We start from the raw sequence: 10,511 nt of genomic DNA, 5'->3' as shown, positions 1-10,511 counted from the left end.
GCGCGTGGCACGAATTTTTCTTCAGTTTGAATCAGTACAAACCGTGTAATTAACCTTTTCTCTGAGTTCAATTTGCTGCTATTTTTTCAGGCCAGTGTACGTACGGCAAGTTGCTGTCGACGACCGTGTGTATATATTCAGTGTTCTGAACGCGAAGTTGTCGTTGGACAGCAACCAGTGTCTTCTTCTCACCCTGATTAAGCAATCGTTTCTCTGCCTGCGAAATGGACTTCATCAAAGATTACAAGCTTTAAGTGTAAAAAAAGAAGATCATTGGTCAGTAGACCTAATCAAGCGTGACAATTGGGCTGCAACTTCGCTCTCCTTTTATTTTCTTTTTTGCTTTTGTTATTCATACTCACTTTGCTTCTTTATTCAGCTTGGAAGCATTAGGTATTTGTCACAGCAAAGGTGTGCAGTTGATACTTGAAGTGAACTAATATAATCCCTTTCCTAAACCAGAAATCACTAAATCCCCAGACGGCTGGTGATCACCAGGGGGTGGCTGGCTACACTACACGTACACGGGAAGCAACTCGATCCCACTGTGATCAGGATGATCGGTCTCAATTGCTTTAGGAGGTTCGATAGTCTTGAGTGTTCGTGCGTGGTTCACACGGTTGTTTTTGGTGGGCGGAAGTCATAGAGGACATGTGTTTGCCCTTGGTAAGTTCTGAACAATCGATCGGAGGCATGGAGTACTAGTGCAAGGCTTTCTTCTTCTTTTTTTTTTTGTGGGGTGGGGTGGGAGGTTGGTGTCTGTTAGATGGATCTCTCTCCCTTGAGCCCAACGGCTCAAGGGGGCCTTGAACCACGCTCTGATCGGGGGCGCCCAGCCCAATGGCTGGTGGGCCCCGTCACCCTGCGCCATATAAAGAGGGGTGGATGACGGGACGGCACAAGACACGAGGTTCGTCGCCGCCGCCACTCCACCCCACAAACCCTAACCGATCGAGGGGGCACAGCCAGTGACGGGAACACGCCACCGCCGCGCCACGCCTCGTTGTCGACACCGCCGCTGCATCACCGCCATCGGCACTGAGTTCACTGTCACTGCCGTCCACGTCAAGCCCGCGACGACAACGACGATGGCCGGCCGCACTTCCTCCTCCTCAACATCGACCGGTCACATCCCTAAACCCTCTCACTCCCTCTTTGTTAATTCATCTATTGTTGTTCATCCATCCAAAGTGTTCTACCCGACTAGATCTAAACCTAGGTGATCCAATAGACAACCCTAACAATGGTATCAGAGCAACCCTAGGGCTTAGATCGGTTCGGGGATAGACATCCACATATAAGAAAGAAAATCCAAAGATCAAAAGAAAAGAACAGCACACGATCCGCACGGGTCGAAAAGAAAAGAGACTCACCTACCGCCGCCGCCGGCCGCCGACGCGCGCGGGAGTCATGCCGCCGCCGGTCGTCCTCACGCCGACGCGCGCGGGAGAGAAAAGAGGGGGCGGCGCCGCGCCGCCGGCTCGCCGGGCGCCGCTGCACAGCCGCTCGACGGTGGCGCACTCACTCTTGGGTGAGTGCGCATGTCGGCGAAGGGGGGTGTGACAGCACCGCCGCGCCGTGCCGCCGCTGCGCCGTGCCGCCATGCCGCCGGGCCGTGCCGCCGTCCCGCTGTGCCATGCCGCCGCGCTGTGCCGCCGTGCCGCCACGGCTAGGGTTTCGGCTGGCGAATGGCTAGGGTTTTCGGCCGGCGGACTGGGTGGTGTGGGGGTTTTTGTTTCCCCGAAAGTGGCGCTCGGCCGTCCGATCGAAACCCTAGCGATCGGACGGCCGGTGATGGCTGGGCTGATTTTGGCCCAAGAGGGCGCGCGCCGGGGGCTCCTTTCCCAGCCCAGGCCCAGGTTGCGGCCTGGGGGGGGGGAGGGGGCACCCGCGCGCGTGAAAGCATGCTGTGGGCCGACCGGCTGCGCCGCAATAAGTTTATTTTAGGTCCCTCGGCCGAAGAAAAAAGAAGTTTAACAAATGTCCCTATTTCAGAAGCTTTTTCAATATGTTTAATGATTGTGTTTATTTCTAAGCATTTTGAACCAACGTGAAAATTGTTTAGAGAATAGATAAATGTGAGAAATGCTTCCGAACATGTATTTTGTATATTTTCATGCAAATTACAATAGAATTTGAATTGTTTTTGCATGTTTTGCCTCTGTTTAAATTTGAACCAACGGGAGAATTTTTACAGAGTAAATAATAGAGTTTTTTTATTGTTTATATGAATTGTATATAGATCTTCCGCTGCAAATAGATGAAATTGATGTAAATTAGTGTTTCTAAAATTAAATTTCAAACCAACGGGAGATTTTAATTTTAGGAACATTAATTATATGCTATGATGTTGTAATTTTCGGACCAACGTTGATAATTGCAATGTTATAGTTATGGCTCTATGTGTTATGTCTATTTTCTGCCCAACGGTGATGTAGACTTAATACATAATATTTTTTATTGTTAATTTTGTTCTCACAATACATGATTATCTCAGGTGGCTACTCCTTGATGAGTTACATAAAAGATATTCCGACCCTAACAGGAGATAACTACGGAGAATGGAAAAGAGAACTCGACCTTGCTTTTATCTTGGGAGAGGTGGACTGGGTGTTGACTACCCCATGTCCTATAGAACCTGCTGGTGGCTACTCCTTGATGGGTTACATAAAATATATTCCGACCCTAACAGGAGATAACTACGGAGAATGGAAAAGAGAACTCGACCTTGCTTTTATCTTGGGAGAGGTGGACTAGGTGTTGACTACCCCATGTCCTATAGAACCTGCTGAACTTTTCAGAGGTGAAAATGAGTCAGATGCGGAACGGCAAAAGAGAGAGAGGGACAATGCTTCCCTCATCATGTCGTATGAAATTGAACATGCGAAATGGTCCTTAGCCAACAAGAACTGTTTGGCTGCGGTAAAGAACACGATTGAGCCAAGCATATTGGGCTCATTCCTAGAGTATGACACTGTCTCTATGTACCTCGAAAGTATAAAGAGCAAGTTTACTGGTTCTTCAAAGTTTTATGCGACACAGCTCATAAAGCAGCTTGTGACAGAGTGATACCATGGAGGTGGTGTAAAAGACCACATTCTTAGGATGAGCAACATGGCTTCCAATTTGAAGCAAAAAGATTTGGGCATCTCAGATGACTTTCTGGTCCATCTGGTTATGTCCTCATTGCCAGAGAACTTTGACAACTTTGTTGTCAACTACAAAGTAAGTCCAGAAAAATGGAATCTTGAAGAGCTCATCTCTAATTGTGTGCAAGAGGAGGAAAGACTCAAAGAGACCAATGGTGGCTCTATTAACCTTGTTAAAGATAACAAGGAAAAGAGCCACGGGTCACCCTCCTCAAATGCAAAACAGCCTCAGCATCTGCCTCAGCAACAACAGTTCACAGTTGAGACAGGATCAGTGTCTCCACTACAAGAAGACAAGACATTCCAAGAAAGATCGTCCTGACTTCTTGATAGTGATCATGGCAAAGAAAGGTGAGAACATTATTACATTTATAAATGAATCTCATTATGATTGGTTATTCTAGATCTACATGGTGGATTTATTCTAGAGCAACTATTCATATGTGTAATTGTTTAAAGGGATTCTGTTCGATGAGGACTACGCAAAGAAGCGAAAGATCCATTAGAGTTGCAAATGGAGTTGAAGCAAAAGTTGAAGCTGTTGGAGATCTTCGCCTAGAGCTCGCGAATGGCTTCACACTTTTACTTCGAGATGTTTTATGTCCCTTCTTTGCAAAGAAACTTAATAAGTGTATCCAAATTGGATTTTGATAGATATGATTGCCATTTTGGAAATGGCAAATGTAAACTATGGTATAATAATGCATGTATTGGTCTTGTTGTGTTGCAAGATCAGCTTTATTTGTTATCTCTTTCTGAGAATGTGAATGTTGTGTCCTTGTTGACAAAAGAAAAAGAAAGCGAACTGCTGATGTCTCATCGAAATTATGGCACTGTCGTTTAGGCCATATTTCTAGGGGGAGAATTGAGAGACTGGTTAAGAATGTAATTCTTCCTCCATTGGAGTTCTCAGTTTTGGAACAATGCATACAATGCATAGAATGCATCGGTGCCCAAAACACTGTATGAGCTATGGATCCTCCTTGTGTGGGGGAGTCCTGCAGAGGCTAAAGTATTTAACCCAAATATTGGGAAATTGGATCCCAAAAAGTAAGCTGCTATTTTATTGGCTATCCTGGAAGATCAAAGGGTTATCATTTCTACTGTCCAAACAGTTAAACAAAGTTTGTAGAAACGAGACAGAAATGATTAGGGGGGAGCTCGGTAGTGCGAGAAATTCATCTTGAGGAGAGGCGGGTGTCTGTACCCGCTCCGTCGACTCAGGAACCTTTCTTCTCTCTACCTGCTGATGTTGTGCCTGCAATGCATGATGTTGCAGTACCAACACCTATTGTTATCTCTCCTGTGGCAACAATGAATGAAAGTGAGGAACCTGTTTTACAGGATTCAACAGAAATTATTGCCACACCAGAGGAGGAGCTGCAACAGCCTCAAACAGATAATGTGCCAAATGAGGAGGCCCCTAGAAGGTATGAAAGAGTCAGAAGATCGGCAATCCGTGATGACTATGAAGTTATAATATAGAAGAGTCGCATATGGAGGATGATCCCACCTCATATGAAGAGGCCATGAGAAGCGCTCGCTCATCTGAATGGTTGGAAGCCATGAAAGATGAAATGAAATCAATGAAATTAAATGGTGTCTGGGATTTTAGAAGAAATTCCTAAAGGTGTCAAAACAGTTGGCTGTAAATGGGTCTACGAAACCAAATATGACTCCAGAGGGAATATAGAAAAGTTTAAAGCGCGACTTGTGGCAAAAGGCTTCACGCAAAGAGAAGGGATTGATTACAATGAGACATTTTCTCCAGTCTCTTGTAAAGATTCCTTCAGGATTATAATGGCACTGGTGGCACATTATGATTTGGAATTACATCAGAAGGATGTAAAAAAGGGAATTTCTAAATAGAGATTTGGAGGAAAAGTATACATGGTGCATCCGAAAGGTTTTGTCATGAAAAGAAACGAAAATACGGGATGCCGTCTAAAGAGATCCATTTATGGATTAGAACAAGCTTCGAGACAATGGTACTTGAAGTTTGATGGGACAATAAAGAAATTTTGGGTTTTCAAGAGAATGTCGAGGACAACTGTATTTGTTCAAAGTTTAAAAATAGTAGATTTATTTTTCTAATTCTGTATGTAGATGACGTTCTACTGGCTAGTAGTGATGTCAGTCTATTGCAGAAAACAAAGAAATTCTTGTCCTCAAACTTTGACATGAAAGACCTCGGTGAGGCTTCATATGTTTTGAGCATAGAGATTCACCGAGATAGAACAAAGTATGCATTGGGACTTTCTCAAAAGGCATATATAGAAAATGTGTTGAAGAAATTCAATATGTACAGATGCAGTGCTACACCTGCTCCTATAGTCAAAGGCGAAAAGTATGGGGCATCGCAATGTCGCAGAAATCAGTATGAGGTCAATGAAATGAAAATAAAGCCATATGCGTCAGCTGTAGGAATCCTACAGTACGCGCAAGTGTGCACACGACCTGACTTGGCATTTGTTACCGGGATACTTAGCAGATTTCAAAGTAATCCAGGCCTAGAGCACTGGAATTAGTAAAGAAAGTCTTGCGTTATTTGCAAGGAACAAAAGGCCTCATGCTGTCTTACAGAAAATCAGAATCGCTCCAGATAGTGGGATATTCAGATTCCGACTTTGCAAAAGATAATACAAAGTCAACATCGGGATATGTGTTCACCTTGGCAGTAGGAGCTATTTCATGGAAAAGCTCAAAACAGATCACCACTTGTAACATCCTCAAATTTTAAACTAAAATTTGACTGCATCATGCTGGCTTTTGATTAAATTAGTGTGTTTTAAAAAAAATCTATTTGATCCTTAATTGGTTCAAGTGTTACTTCCTTAGAACCTTGCCAATTTACCCTAATTATTTCCTTTATTCCAAACCTTAGTGAATTTGAGCAAATTCTCTCAAATTTCAAACTATAGATTATTTCTTTACTTTACCCTAATATTAGTGAGGATTTTCTTTACTCCAAACCCTAGTGAAACCCTTCCAAATTCATAGTTTAAATTCAAATCTTTTCTAGGGAAATTTTCGAAAATTCCTGAAAACACTGTTCATTGCACACAAGGTGCTTGATGAAATGCCCAGCCCACCTAGAGCAGCCCAATCTACCCAATCTTTTACAAAGTTTAGAATTGATCATAGGGGGCCACACCCCACTCAAAAACCGTGGATTTCTTTGCTTCTTCCTCCCCTTCACGCGCGCCGCCCGGTCATCCGACTTAGCCGCGCGCCGTGTCGCCGCGCGTCAGCCTCGGGGCAGCTTGCGCGTGCCCGATCGCCTTGGCGTGCCGCTAGCTGTCCGACGCCCTCAGACCGCCATCGCCGCACCAATCTTGTTGACGACAAAGCCGGGATGACGACCGCTGCAAGAAATCGCCGCTCGACGCCGTGCGCTCCCATCCAAAGCCGCCGCCGAGTCCGATTTTGATTCTACCCAGGGTGAATCGCGCCAATTCTTGGATTAAAGTTAGATGGTGGTTTCCCCTCTCACAATTTAAACCATTCACCCCCGAGCCGGCCGTTTTTACCCTCGCCGCAGCTGCGCGTCGCGCTCGGATTGGCGCCAACACGTCGCCAGCCGTTTCTACTTACTGTCAAGCCAATCCTTCGCCGGTAAGTATTCAAACGTGGCCTCCCGCCACTCAAATTTATCTTGGCCGCCCTCTCACAGCCCTTGCCGCCCCAGCCATATCTAAAGTTCGAGCTCATCCATGGCGATGACGGTGCCCGAGCTCATCTACTCCTTCTAGCCCTACAAATAGGACCTCAATCCCTTCCTTGTCCATCATCGATCATCAACAACCATAGTCCCACAACCCCGAAGCTCTGCTTCACCCAATCCATCTCATCAATCACTTTCGCCCATCGGTCGAACACCTTGTGCGCGATCGACACCACACCCCTCCATCCATCCTCCGCCCTAAATATCCCTTAGAACACCTTATATCAACCATGTTCTAGTATAGTAGACCCTAACCGAAGCCCTGCGTCAAGTTTTACCTCGCTGCACCAAACCGAGCACCGCCTCCCCCGCGTTGCTCTGTTCTTCACCGCCGCGAAGTTTTTCCGGCCGCAATCCGTCGTTTCAACCGATCTCGGTGAGTTCTTTCGTTTCAACCATCTACATACTACCTAGAGTCCATTTTTGCAATCGGTTTGCACTAGCATGCCACCCTCTGGGCTGCCGACGTGAGCACGGCCGCCGCCAATGGAGGCGCTCGTCGGCAAGTATTCTTCGTGCCTTGCCAAAGGTCGGCAAGCTGTTGGAATCCATCTAGGCACTCTGTAGATGCTCTAGAACCCCTCCCCTAGCCATATCTAACTCACATAATCCCAATCGCCTTCACGGCCTAACCATGTCACCACCGCCCTAGCCGCTAGGCCGCTCGCCGTCGCCGGAGAACCCTAGCTCCCTCCCCTCCTCGGCCGCAACCCCTTTCCCCCTCTAGCACCACCGCAATCCCAAACCCTAGCGCTGCCGGCTGCATTTGGGGATCGGCCGGAGGTTGAAGGAGAGAAGAGAGAGAGAGAGAGACTACCTGGTGGGACCCGCACACAGTAACATTTCACATTTAATTGATTTTCAAACTTTAGAAGCCCATATCTTTTAAAATATAAATCCAATTCCAGTGAAACTTGGACCAATATTCTTCTAAAATCATTCTCTATCTTTTGAGCCCCTTTTTGTTATTTTTCTATTTTATTTTATTTTCTCTATTTTTCTTATTTTTGGATTTTATTTGAATTCCTTTTGAATTTGAATTTTATATGCTTAACCCTAGGTCTTGAGGATTCTTCTGACACATTAGATAATATCAATCAATCTCAGGACATCGAGCAAGGCAAGTTACCATATACCTTTTGATCATTTAAGCCTATATTTTACAAATTATTTATTTATAGCCTTCTATTCAATATTCTATTTTATATGCATAAATCAACCATAGAAACCCAGATAATTTAGTGTTGCTTACTTTGCTTACAATCTGGTTTAAATACCTTATACTTAGGTTGGGGCAGTACGTAAGATTTGGTTGATTTCCGGGTGGCTAGTACTGTCTCGATTGATATAGTTTTTACCAGGTACTTATGTCGAACGAACGAGTACGACCGCAGTTTCTAGAATGGGGACAGACCTAGTTATTATGTTAATTAGCAATATGGCACCTCTGTGTAGTGGTTCTTATTTTTAAGTCCTCGCGCAGGAGGCAACTATAGCCGCGAAGGGCAACTTTAATCATTACCATGTACAAGTAAATGGTTTGTGATACTCGAATATAAACTATATGGTATATTTTTAAACCCTGATCGAGATGACGTGGTGTCATACGATCAGTTCCCCTTAAATACCTCGGGAACACCAGAACTCCTCTTGTTGCTGTTAACAATACGTTCAGGGCATATGAGGATATAAGTTCATGGAACAGGTGCCACAATTGTTAATAACTTAATACTGGGCCATGACTAAAGCCGATGATTATCAGCAAGTCGTGGACTGCGGGTAAAGCGTACATCTGCTGCAGTAGAATATCCTTGAAACTATTCGAATAGCCGTACTCATGGAGTTGAATACCGGGACTCATATGGTACCCTGGTTAGAAATCTAAAGTCTATATGTTTATAAATTCTTGCTATAACTCTTCCAGATTGTTTATTTCTACTTTTTGCAAAGAACCCTACTATATGCCAATGCATAACATATTTTCATGATAACTTGCTGAGTATTGTGAATACTCATTCTTGCTCTCATAACCCCTTTTTCAGATCTGGGTCAAGAGGAGGACCCTTATGACTATTACTACGATGACCCCGATAATTTAGAGAATCCTTAAAGGTTATACCTCCCTAGTCAGAATGTATAAAAACTTCTGCTGTGTATTAATTCTAGTTGATCAATTAGATGAGTACCTATTATTGTAAAACCCTTAGTATTGTAAAACTTTAACGTATGCAATGAAGAACCGGTTATATTGTATGTATCGATATCTACTGATCCAGGGATTGATACATTAATTTATGTCGGATCCAAGTTGTTAGTTCTGAGACCCGACACCACTGCAGGGTCTACTATGTATACCGAGTTTATAGCATGCTATGAGGCAATGGGGCAGGTGAACTGGCTAAAGAAATTCACACCCGGTTTAAAGGTGGTTGATAGTATTGAGAAACAACTAAAGTTATACTGCGATAGCGAACCCACAGTAATGTACTCTCACAACAATCAGTCAAGTGGTGCTGCCAAACACATTGACATAAAGTACTATGTTGTGAAAGACAAAGTCCGGGATCAAACAATCAGTCTCGAGCACATTAAAACAGAAACACATTAGAACAGAAAGGATGCTCGCGGATCCGCTCATGAAAGGCCTACCTCCCAACATGTTCAAGGAACATGTAGCATGCATGGGTTTAAGGGAAGCCTAATGAATCCTGGACTATAGGGCCCAAAAGTTAAAGTATCTGTTTTTGAATAGAGATGTGTATAGTGGCTGTCGAATCCATCAGTAATTAACGTGACGATGAATCATGCTCTATATATAAATCTGTGATGGAATAGAAAAAGCTAAAAGAAATAGTGAGATCAAGGGGGAGAATGTTAGATGGATCTCCCTCCCCTTGAGCCCAATGGCTCAAAGGGGCCTTGACCTGCGCCCTGATCGGGGGCGCCCAGCCAATGGCTGGTGGGCCCCATCACCCTGCGCCATATAAAGAGGGGTGGATGACGGGACGGCACAAGACACGAGGTTCGTCACCGCCGCCACTCCACCCCATAAACCCTAACCGATCGAGGGGGCGCAGCCAGTGATGGGAACACGCCACCGCCGTGCCACGCTTCGTCGTCGACACCGCCGCTGCAATCACCGCCATCGGCACCGAGTTCACCGTCACCGCCGTCCACATCAAGCCTGCGACGACAACGACGATGGCCGGCCGCACTTCCTCCTCCTCAACATCGACCGGTCACATCCCTAAACCCTCTCACTCCCTCTTTGTTAATTCATCTATTGTTGTTCATCCATCCAAAGTGTTCTACCCGACTAGATCTAAACCTAGGTGATCCAATAGACAACCCTAACAACGTCATCCAACGTCTGGAAACCGTGAGACGAATGAAAAAGCTAATTTCATAACTCGCCTGGAAACCATGAGACAAATCTTTTAAGCAATTAATCCGTCATTAGCATATGTGGGTTACTGTAGCACTCATGGCTAATTATGGACTAATTAGGCTCATAAGATGGGTCTCGCGATTTCCCCCTAACTGTGCAATTAGTTTTTTTTAATCTATATATAATGCTCCATGTATATGTCCAAAGATTTGATGTGATGTTTTTGGAAAAAAATTTTGGGAACTAAACC

Source organism: Oryza glaberrima, chromosome 6 (genome assembly GCF_000147395.1).
Source record: "Oryza glaberrima chromosome 6, OglaRS2, whole genome shotgun sequence".
NCBI lineage: Eukaryota > Viridiplantae > Streptophyta > Magnoliopsida > Poales > Poaceae > Oryza > Oryza glaberrima.
The sequence above is the reverse complement of the archived record's forward strand: the minus strand, read 5'-3'. Positions refer to the sequence as shown.